The 12,350-nt window shown below is 45.4% G+C and overlaps 1 protein-coding gene across 1 annotated transcript in view; it reads left to right on the top strand.

The window, feature by feature from the left end:
- FBXO10 (F-box protein 10) overlaps positions 1-12,350 on the top strand; it is a 287,024-nt gene that overhangs the window by 42,868 nt on the left and 231,806 nt on the right. The gene's annotated exons all lie outside the window — the stretch shown is intronic.

Genomic DNA, 12,350 nt, shown 5'->3' with positions numbered 1-12,350 from the left:
TATCCGCTAAGGCGTGTCCCCTCCCTTGAGGAACTGCTTTAGGACATCCCCGATGTTTCCCTGTGGAAACCAATGTAGCCTGCTGCAGAAAAGGAGTGTTATGGTAGACTTACGATGGTTAACACTCTTTCTGCAAGGTTTATTGGGTTCCACAGGGTGCCCACCCTGACACACCTAGCTTCTATCGGTTTGTATGGCATTAGCCGCTGGTCCCTTCTCCTGACGGGAGAATGTGGTTCTATGTGACTAACATCTGCCTTCTCTCTTACCTGCTCCTGCATTGGACTGGTTAACGAAACTGAGCTCTCAGTTCCTGGAGACAGGGTTAAAGAGGAGGCCCCAGTGCATCCTGGGACATCTTAAAGCTTTAGCCTTTTGGTGCCTCTGGATCAAGATCCTCTCTACACCCCGATGTTTCCCTGCGGTACCCAGTGTACCTCGCAGAAAGAGTGTTAACCATGGTAAGTCTACCATAACACTCCTTTTACTTAAAAAAGATACATATACACACATCTAAATATTCGCAATAGTAGTTGTTAATCACTTGACACAAATATAACAACTACAAAAATTGTACAAATTTATATAAAAGTAGAACAAGCCACTTGGTACCGGTATCACTTAGAATTATGCAGGCTGTCAGTGTATTTATAAATCATGGAGTTATCCAATCACAACAATGTAATGCCGTAATATAATTGATGAAGCTGGTTCGCTCCGGCTGTTTAATAAGGCACTCAGTACTACTTGAAATAAACTGCCGCTGTAGGTGACAGTTGTGGGGTTTACCAATAGCAGCGGTGCAGTCCCGTATTGAAATACCTATTCAGTTTAAAGAAAAAATATCCAATCCACCTGTCACTGGCGTCCCAGTGCAGGATTGCTCCCCAATAGTAATTTTACCCGATTAAGCAGGAATTGTTTGATAAACAGCATGAAATAGCCACTCGATAGTTACCCCTCCAGATATCCGCTCAGCATGAGCGTTGCATACACTGTCACCGCCGGCACTATAGTTGGTGCAGACAATCTGTCCTGGCAGGTGGGAGTGTGGTTATTCCAATTACTGGAAGAGGTGAGTAGCCACAGACGGCAGGAATACCAGTACTCCAACAGGGGATGACGTCGACGCGTTTCATCCCATCAGCTCTTGGGACTTTCTCAAGACTAAAGGCCCGTACACACTGGTCGATATATCGGCCGTTCTCTTGAACGGCCGATATATCGCGGGACCGTCTGCCAGTGTGTACGGCCGATACGTCTGTGAACTCCGTCGTTCACAGACATATCGCGTCGGCCGCGCAGCACAGCCGACGGCCAATATATCTACCGATATATTGGCGCGTCGCTGTGTGTGTACGGGGCGGTCAGCCGACCGCCCGTACACATGCTGCGGCGGCTGGCGGTGATTGACAGGTGAACTGGGCGGGCGTGTGTACACGCCTGCCCAGTTCATGACGTCAGGCCCCGACGGATCGGGCAGTGTGTATGCTGAACACACTGCTTGATCCGTCCATAGATATATCTGCAGATCAATTGATCTGCAGATATATCTGTTAGTGTGTACCCACCTTAAAGGGCTGTTAGATTTTAGCCCTTTTAACTTCCCCTCCATGAGGCCATCAACACATGCAGATTCACCTGTGTGTTCAAACCGCATTACAGACAATATCACAAATACTTTGCTCACATTTTAGGTTCATCAATTAATGCTCCAAAATAAATCTATGGGTCTAATTCAGTAAGGATTGTTAATTAGCAGAATTTGCAATCATTTGGATCTCATGCTGGGGGCTGCCCATCGCAGGGCAAGGCCGCCCAGCATGCTGACCAGAGCCTCCTCCCGTTGAACAAGCAGAAATTGTGAATGCATCGCAATTTCTGCATGTTAACAGAAACTAAGGAAGCCTCCTGCCTGTGCAGCTTAGCTACGCCTACAGGAGGCCCGCCGCCATCTTCCTGATCACGGCGGCTGCGTGTGACATCACGCAGCTGCCGTGATCCCGCCCCTGACATGCCCCTATTTAGACGCCTTCGCCCCCCCCCCCCACCGTTCGCGCTGCACCACCCTTGCAACGCTCCATCTCCTCCCTGGAGACAGTGTTGCCTGCCTCCACCCTTCACCGCCCCGCAACCGCCTCTGGCTGATTGACAGGCAGAGGTGATTGCATTTTCTGCATTTCCTCAATATTTGCAGTTGGATCACTTACTGCAATCCAACCTGAATTAGGCCCTAAATATATGTTCCAGCATAACTCTGGAATGCCTGGAGCAAATATCACCAAACTTGATACACATATCACTGACAATCTGGAAAAAATACTGTGGGGGTAAGAAACACCCCTAGCACCCCTAGGGGTGGGGGTGGGAAGTGGATGACAAGGGGGTGACATATAAAAATCCATAGTGTTCGGGATCGCGGATATGAATAGTGACACTCCCGATGCCGTTTAGGTCCAAGTTCAGCCCCCATCAGCATGGGGTTGAGAAGGGGTGAAAAATAAAATGTCCAAAATGACTGACATTAGTGTCAAAGCCATAGTTTTCGGGGTCGCTTAGCTGATCGCATTTTGAAAATTCATATGTTCCTTAGACTGTCCGTTAACATATAGGCTATGTATCTTCACGACAATTCTTTTATGGGTTGGGTAGTGAACTTAAACTTTAAGATGGGCGCAATGAAAATAGTCTTATTATATTAAGAATTCCACGCAGGCGAAGTCGCGGGCAAAAGCTATAGTATATAAAACTGCTAAAAAAAAGATCTGTATAATAATGTGTACATTTCAAGATAAAAATAAAACACAAAACAATTAAAACATTACAAATGTAAACATGAAATTAGTTAGATACAAATCTATAATAAGATTTTGCTTACCGGTAAATCTATTTCTCGTAGTCCGTAGTGGATGCTGGGGACTCCGTAAGGACCATGGGGAATAGACGGGCTCCGCAGGAGACATGGGCACTTTAAGAAAGAATTTAGATTCTGGTGTGCTCTGGCTCCTTCCTCTATGTCCCTCCTCCAGACCTCAGTTAGAGAAACTGTGCCCGGAAGAGCTGACAGTACAAGGAAAGGATTTTGGTAATCCAGGGTAAGACTCATTCCAGCCACACCAATCACACTGTATAACTTGTGATAACTTTACCCAGTTAACAGTATGAACAATCACAGAGCATCAGATAAACTCCGATGCAACTATAACATAACCCTTATTTAAGCAATAACTATATACAAGCATTGCAGAAGAAGTCCGCACTTGGGATGGGCGCCCAGCATCCACTACGGACTACGAGAAATAGATTTACCGGTAAGTAAAATCTTATTTTCTCTAACGTCCTAGTGGATGCTGGGGACTCCGTAAGGACCATGGGGATTATACCAAAGCTCCCAAACGGGCGGGAGAGTGCGGATGACTCTGCAGCACCGAATGAGCAAACACAAGGTCCTCCTCAGCCAGGGTATCAAACTTGTAGAACTTTGCAAAGGTGTTTGAACCTGACCAAGTAGCCGCTCGGCAAAGCTGTAATGCCGAGACCCCTCGGGCAGCCGCCCAAGAAGAGCCCACCTTCCTTGTGGAATGGGCCTTAACTGATTTAGGCAGCGGCAACCCAGCCGCAGAATGAGCCTGCTGAATCGTGTTACAGATCCAGCGAGCAATAGTTTGCTTTGAAGCAGGCGCCCCAAGCTTGTTGGAAGCATACAGGATAAACAAAGATTCTGTTTTCCTGACCTTAGCCTTTCTGGCTACATAAACCTTCAAAGCCCCGACTACATCCAGTGACTCTGAATCCTCCAAGTCAGTAGTAGCCACAGGCACCACAATAGGTTGGTTTATATGAAAGGATGAAACCACTTTCGGCAGAAATTGTGGGCGGGTCCGCAATTCTGCTCTATCCGCATGGAAAACCAGATAAGGGCTTTTATGTGACAAAGCCGCCAATTCTGACACACGCCTAGCCGAAGCCAAGGCTAATAGCATGACCACCTTCCACGTGAGATATTTTACTTCCACCGTTTTGAGTGGTTCAAACCAGTGTGATTTCAGGAAACTCAACACCACGTTAAGATCCCAAGGTGCCACTGGAGGCACAAAAGGGGGCTGAATATGCAGCACTCCTTTTACAAACGTCTGAACTTCAGGCAGAGAAGCCAGTTCTTTTTTAAAGAAAATGGATAAGGCCGAAATCTGAACCTTAATGGAACCCAATTTAAGGCTTAAAGTCACTCCCTACTGTAGGAAGTGAAGGAAAAGGCCCAGCTGGAATTCCTCCGTAGGGGCATTCCTGACCTCACACCAAGCCACATATTTTCGCCATATATGGTGATAATGTTGAGCCGTCACATCCTACCTAGCCTCTATCAGCATAGGAATGACCTCATCCGGAATGCCTTTTTCTGCTAGGATCCGGCGTTCAACCGCCATGCCGTCAAAAGCAGCCGCGGTAAGTCTTGGAACAGACAGGGCCCCTGTTGCACAAGTCTTGTCCTAGAGGCAGAGACCACGGGTCCTCTGTGAGCATATCTTGCAGATCTGGATACCAAGTCCTTCTTGGCCAATCCGGAACAAAGAGTATTGTTCTCACTCCTCTTTTCCTTATGATTCTCAGCACCTTGGGTATGAGAGGAAGAGGAGGAAATACATAGACCGACGGGAACACCCACGGTGTCACCAGTGCGTCCACAGCTATCGCCTGAGGGTCTCTTGACCTAGCGCAATATCTCTGCAGCTTTTTGTTGAGGCGGGATGCCATCATGTCCACCTGTGGCAGTTCCAACCGACTTGCAATCTGCATGAAGACTTCTTGATGAAGTCCCCACTCTCCCGGGTGGAGGTCGTGCCTGCTGAGGAAGTCTGCTTCCCAGTTGTCCACTCCCGGAATGAACACTGCTGACAGTGCGCTTACGTGATTCTCCGCCCAGCGAAGAATTCTGGTGGCTTCTACCATCGCCACCCTGCTCCTTGTGCCGCCTTGGCGGTTTACATGAGCCACTGCGGTGATATTGTCTGACTGAATCAGAACCGGTTGGTCGCGAAGCAGGGACTCCGCTTGACGTAGGGCGTTGTATATGGCCCTTAGTTCCAGGATGTTGATGTGAAGGCAAGTCTCCTGACTTGACCACAGCCCTTGGAAATTTCTTCCCTGTGTGACTGCCCCCCACCCTCGGAGGCTTGCATCCATGGTCACCAGGATCCAGTCCTGAATGCCGAATCTGCGACCTTCGAGAAGGTGAGCACTCTGCAGCCACCACAGGAGAGACACCCTGGCCCTGGGGGATAGGGTGATTAACCGATGCATCTGAAGATGTGATCCGGACCACTTGTCCAGTAAGTCCCATTGGAAGGTACTCGCATGGAACCTGCTAAGGGAATGGCCTCGTATGATGCCACCATCCTTCCCAGGACTCGAGTGCAGTGATGCACTGACACCTGTTTTGGTTTTAATAGATTCCTGACCAGTGTCACGAGCTCCTGAGCTCTCTCTATCGGGAGATAAACCATTTTCTGGTCTGTGTCAAGGATCATGCCTAGGAGAGTCAGATGAGCTGTAGGAACCAACTGCGACTTTGGAATATATAGAATCCAGCCGTGTTGCCGTTACACTTCCAGAGAAAGTGATACGCTGTTCAGCAACTGCTCTCTTGATCTCGCTTTTATGAGGAGATCGTCCAAGTGCGTGATAATAGTGACACCTTGCTTCCGCAGGAGCACCATCATTTCCGCCATTACCTTGGTGAATATTCTCGGGGCCGTGGAGAGACCAAACGGCAATGTCTGAAATTGGTAATGACAATCCCGTACCGCAATTCTGAGGTACGCCTGATGAGGTGGATAAATGGGGACATGAAGGTATGCATCCTTTATGTCCAGAGTCACCATAAAATCTCCCCCCTCCAGGCTTGCAATGACCGCTCTTAGCGATTCCATCTTGAACTTGAACCTTTTCAGGTATATGTTCAGGGATTTTAAATTCAATATGGGTCTGACCGAACCGTCTGGTTTCGGAACTACAACATGGTCGAATAATAACCCCTCCTTGTTGAAGGAGGGGAACCTTGACCACCACCTGTTGAAGATACAATTTGTGAATTGCAGTTAACACTGTTTCCCTCTCGTGGGGAGAAGCCGGCAGGGCCGTCGGTGAGGGGGCATCTTCTCAAAGTCCAGCTTGTATCCCTGAGACACAATATCTATTGCCCAGGGATCTAACAGGGAGTGAACCCACTTGGTGCTGAACTTACGAAGGCGTGCCCCCACCGGGCCTAGCTCCGCCTGTGGAGCCCCAGCGACATGCGGTGGATTTTGTAGAGGCCAGGGAGGACTTCTGTTCCTGGAAACTAGCTGTGTTGTGCAGCTTCTTTCCTCTGCCCCCGCCTCTGGCAAGAAAGGACGCACCTTGGACTTTCTTGTTTCTTTGTTCGAAAGGCTGCATTTGATAATGTTGTGCTTTCCTAGGCTGTGCAGGAATATAAGGCAAAATATCAGAATTACCAGCTATAGCTGTGGAGACCAGGTCCGAGAACCCTTCTCCACACAATCCTCAGCCTTCCATATGCCTCTTAAGTCGGTATCATCTGTCCATTGCATATTCTACAGGACACGTCAAGCAGAAATCGACATAGCTTTGACTCTAGGACCCAGTATACTCGTGTCTCTTTGGGCATGTTTTATATATATATATATCTATCTCTTAAGACAGCATCTTTAATATATATATCTCTATATATACATATATATATCTCTATATATACATATCTCTATATATATCTCTATATATATATATATATATATATATATATTGGAACAAATAGCCCGGCACTCCCACGAATGATATCAACTTGCCCCGGTGCCCTCAGGAACGGCTGACATAAGAAAGAAAAACTGCGGCACTCGGGGACTGATGAAAAGATAATGTTTTTTCATCAGTCCCCGAGTGCCGCAGTTTTTCTTTCTTATATATATATATATATATATATATATATATATATATACATACTAGGGTCTCAATCTCTGCTGATAAGGTACCTGTCCACGCTGCCACAGTGCTATAAACCCATGCCGACACAATCGCCGGTCTGAGTAGTGTACCAGAATGTGCACGCTATCTGCAGGATCCCTGAGAATAGCTGTTACGTCAGGGCTACCTTTTGGCCAAACGTGACACCCTAGGGGAAGATTCCCATCATATCCTGGCCCTAGTGGGGAAAGGATACTGCCTGAGAATTCTTTGTGGGAAACTGCAGTCTCTTGTCTGGAGATACCCGCTCTTTTTCATCATGAGAGGAGGGAAATTTACCTCAGCTTTCTTCCCCTAAACATGTGTACCCTTGTGTCAGGGACAGATGAGTCATCAGTGATATGCAAATCATCTTTTATTACAATAATCATATATTGAATACTTTTCTGCCATTTTGGCTGTAACTTTGCATTATCGTAGTCGACACTTGAGTCAAACTCCGTGTCGATATCAGTGTCTATTATTTTGGATAGTGAGCATTGAGAGACTCTGAAGGTCTCTGCGACATAGGGACAGACATGGGTAGATTTCCTGTCTGTTCTCTAATCTTTTGTGCAATAAATTCACCTTAGCACTTAATTACACATATCCCAACAGGTGTCGCCGTTGTCGACGGAGACACCCTCTCACACACATATTTGCTCCATCTCCTCCTTAGGGGAGCCTTTTACCTCAGACATGTCGACACACACGTACCAACACACCACACACTCAGGGAATGCTCATCTGAAGACAATTCCCCCATAAGGCCCTTTGGAGAGACAGAGAGAGAGTATGCCAGCACACACCCCAGCGCTATTAACCCAGGAATAACACAGTAACTTAATGTTAACCCAGTAGCTGCTGTTTATATTGATTTTTGCGCCTAATTATGTGCCCCCCCCCTCTCTTTTTACCCTCTTCTACCGTGTAACTGCAGGGGAGAGACTGGGGAGCTTCCTCTCAGCGGTGCTGTGAAAAAAAAACATGGCGCTGGTGAGTGCTGAGGAAGAAGCCCCGCCCCCTCGACGGCGGGCTTCTGTCCCGCTTTCATGTACAATTTTGGCGGGGGCTCATACATATATACAGTGCCCAACTGTATATTATGCAAAGAGGTCTCTAATTGCTGCCCAGGGCGCCCCCCCCCTGCGCCCTGCACCCTTACAGTGACCGGAGTATGTGGGTGTAGTGTGGGAGCAATGGCGCACAGCTGCAGTGCTGTGCGCTACCTCATATGAAGACTGGAGTCTTCTGCCGCCGATTTCGAAGTCTTCTTGCTTCTTTCACCCGGCTTCTGTCTTCCGGCTCTGCGAGGGGGACGGTGGCGCGGCTCCGGGATCGGACGACAAAGGGTGAGATCCTGTGTACGATCCCTCTGGAGCTAATGGTGTCCAGTAGCCTAAGAAGCAGGACCTATCTTCAGAGAGTAGGGCTGCTTCTCTCCCCTCAGTCCCACGATGCAGGGAGTCTGTTGCCAGCAGAGCTCCCTGAAAATAAAAAACCTAACAAAATACTTTCTTATAGCAAGCTCAGGAGAGCTCACTAAGTAGCACCCAGCTCGTCCGGGCACAGATTCAAACTGAGGTCTGGAGGAGGGACATAGAGGGAGGAGCCAGAGCACACCAGAATCTAAATTCTTTCTTAAAGTGCCCTGTCTCCTGCGGAGCCCGTCTATTCCCCATTGTCCTTACGGAGTCCCCAGCATCCACTAGGACGTTAGAGAAATATTAATAGCAGAAGGACAACTTTAATGAGTGACATTGCTATGATGCTGTTGTCTAGGCAGGGTTATACATCATATACTAAATTAAAGGTCTTGGTCTGTAGAGTTGCAGAAAAATATTGGCATTGTAATTGGTTGCTTCGTTTTGGAGTTATGTGGCAAAATGCCCGCCTGCCATTTGCAATGCATCACCATTGTGCTCTAAAAATTGTGAACTATCCCTATGCACCTGCTGTGTGACCTGGACCATGTGATCTGCACGGTTGTCTGGAAACTGTGACAGTTATTTGCAGCCACCCACAAAGCTGTTATTTAAAAAAAAATTTACTTCTAAGGGGGGGAAAAAAGGGGGAAAATGTTCCACCCAGCAAACCTTTGTCCGCGTGAAATCGGGCACGTCAGCTAGTATACATATAAAAGTTACACATTAAATTAGCACAGCATCTAATATTCTATAGGCAAATAGATAATAGCAAGTCTCTTGATACTCATAAATATCTTGTGATAAATGTAAAGCACAGTCTCACATTTATAATTAATCCGAGATAATGTGTTCTATTCATAATAAAATTAGAATACCAGCAGGATATGTACTATATATTCTCATATTATATAGCTCTACTGTATATTAATAACTGAATCCTAGTAGTTTAAACATACTCCCAATAAACTACAGAGAGTATGAGTAACAATTTAGTCTAAGGAGATATAATCTAGGGCTTCATTCAATCCATTTGAATTTAAAGTGTCCAATTTGAAGATCCACGAGGACTCCCCAACACACAACTGCTGAAATCTATTTTGCCCCCTTCTAGTGCTCAAAAATTGTTCAACTACCGTTATGGACAATCCCTTAGGGTCATCATTATGAGCTCTGATAAAGTGTCTCAACACACTATGGTTAAGAGATTGATTGATAATATTATGTATATGCTCTCTAAACCGACATTTAATGGATCTTCTAGTTTTACCTACATATTGTAATGAACAGGGACACTGTAAAACATACACACTGTATGTAGAAGCACAATTCAGGTATTGTTTGACTTGGAAGTTCATTCCATTAGCATTAGAAGTGATAGAAAGAGCTTTGTTAGTCATATGCTTACAAGTGAGACACAGACTTATTACAACTATAATTACCTATGGGTTTAGAAAGTAACCACGTATTAGACTGAACTTTCTCCTGCACTTTCAGATCAGTAGGTGCTAAAATATTTTTCAAATTAGCATTCTTTTTAAATGTGATCCTTGGTTTCTCCCCTATGTAATCACAGGGGATAGGATCTTTGGTGGTCATTCCGAGTTGATTGCTAGCTGCATTTGTTTGCAGCGCAGCGATCAGGCTAAAAAACATCAGTTCTGCGCATGCGGCGCAATGCGCACGCGTGACGTACGGGCACAACAATTAATGCAGTTTTGCACAGGGTCTAGCGATGCATTTCAGTCGCACTGGTTGCTGCAGAGTGATTGACATGAAGTGGGCGTTTCTGGGTGGCATGACCGTTTTCAGGGAGTGTTCGGAAAAATGCAGGCATGCCAGGGAAAATGCAGGTGTAGCTGGGCGGATGTGTGACGTCAAATCCGGAACTGAATAGTCGGATCGCAAGCGCTGAGTAGGTTTTGAGCTATTCTAAAACTACACAAAAAATGTTTGCAGGCGCTCTGCGATAAAAACGTTCGCACTCCTGCTAAGGTAAAATGCACTCCCAGTGGGCGGCCGCACAGGGTTTGCACGGCTGCTAAAAACTCTTAGCGAGCGATCAACTCGGAATGACCCCCTTTATTCCAAAGTTAGTCAGTACAATCTCCTTTATGTTGTTGGACTTAAAGTTGCACTTTGATAAAAAAAGGTCACTCTTTCAGATGGTTTCAAAGATTGAATTCCTACGAACAACAGATGAAGTCAATGGAGTCTCAAATGTACCCACTGTATTTATTACTTTTCTCATTTTATTAGTAAGGAGATCTGTCCTATTAATAGAGTTGGCATACTCCATAGCCTCATCTAACAATTTCTGTGGATAACCTCTATTTTTGAAGTGATTTACCATAATCCCCATATGGTCATAATCTTTATCTCTGGTACAATTACGTCTAAAGGTGCATACACACTGAGCGCTTTTCCCCCCTGCCCAGCGATGTCAGCGGGGGTGAGCGGCTTTCCATAGCAGGACGCTATGGAAAGCCGCTCACCCCGCTGTTCATCTACTGGTAATACCAGCAGATGAACGGCGGCCGCCAGCGATGAAGCGGGGGGCGCGCATCAGCGCTCGCCGTTCATCGCTTGTGCATACACACTGGCCGGCTCAACACACCAAAAGTGACCTGCTTTCAGCTCAGAATCGCCCTGTGTGTATGGGCCTTTAGTCTCATTATTTGATTCTTCGGTATGTTATTAATCCAAAGTTTATAATGCACACTACTATAATGTAAATAATTACTAACTCCTACTGGTTTAGTATAGTTTGAGGAAACAATTACATCATCCTGTATTAAGAACCCCACATCTAGATAATTAATAGTATCAAAATGAAATGTGTGAGTAAACGCAAGATTAAATGTGTTTGTGTTTAAATAATTAACAAAATCCAGTGCAAGTGCAGGGCCTCCTTCCCAAATAAGTCCTCTTTAATTGATAAGCATTACATGTCGCTTAAATTAAAGAAATTCAAGATGTTGCATAGCATGAGGTGGCATACATAACAAGAAAAGAAGATGTTAGTACATTGCTGATGTAACATGCCCAATCTGTGCCCAGGAATTGCTGACAATGCTGTAATAATATAGGGCTTACTGGGCATGGGCACAATGCCTTGTATACATATGGATTATAAACAAAGCATATGTTTCTAATTAACAGAACAAATAATTAGCTTATCTAGTAAATCCATAAATGAAGTATTTACCTTTTTATTATGGTTTGCTTTATATTTCCCAGTGGTCTGTCGTAAGTAGATCCTTCTGTTCAGAAAGCAAGAGATTGGGAATACAGCATTTTTCACCAGTGTGAAAGCCTCACCATATGGCAAGCATTTATTCCTCCTGATTTGTCTCATACATAGGGTGATATTCAATTGTTATATCGCGCCTGATCTTCCTTCTAAAGTGATGGGAGACTGCAGGGCGATATTCATTTGTCCTCCTGTTATCACGCATGGGTGCCCTAACAGGTCACTTTTCGAGCATTTCAGCTCGCCACCCTTGGGGTAGCAAGCTGAAGTGATGAACATTTGAATCTCGACCATAGTGGTAATAAACTAGCTGGCCATAAACCAAAAGATTTATTTAATGACAATCAACCATTTGCTACCAAATACTGAAAAATGGACAAAACCTGTCCATGATTTCATTTAACCAGTTTATTTGAATCACTTTTTTGGTTAATTTTCTAGTGTTTGGGAGCAAATGGTCAGTTGTCATTTGCTCTCATCCATTGCCAGATTTTCATTCCAACCAACCAGATTGGACAATAAATGTTTAGGTATATGGCCAGCTGTACACATAGGACCATTTAAAAAAAACAAAAATCCTTCTTTTAATGTGTGCCAACAATGTTTGTGCAGGCTTTACTGCAATCACTGAGGAAGTTGTTATCTTGTTTAAGTCAAACGCATGTATAATGCTT

This window comes from Pseudophryne corroboree, chromosome 1 (genome assembly GCF_028390025.1).
Source record: "Pseudophryne corroboree isolate aPseCor3 chromosome 1, aPseCor3.hap2, whole genome shotgun sequence".
NCBI classification, from domain to species: Eukaryota; Metazoa; Chordata; class Amphibia; order Anura; family Myobatrachidae; genus Pseudophryne; species Pseudophryne corroboree.
Note: the sequence above shows the minus strand (reverse complement) of the source record. Positions and strands in the feature narration are given on the sequence as shown.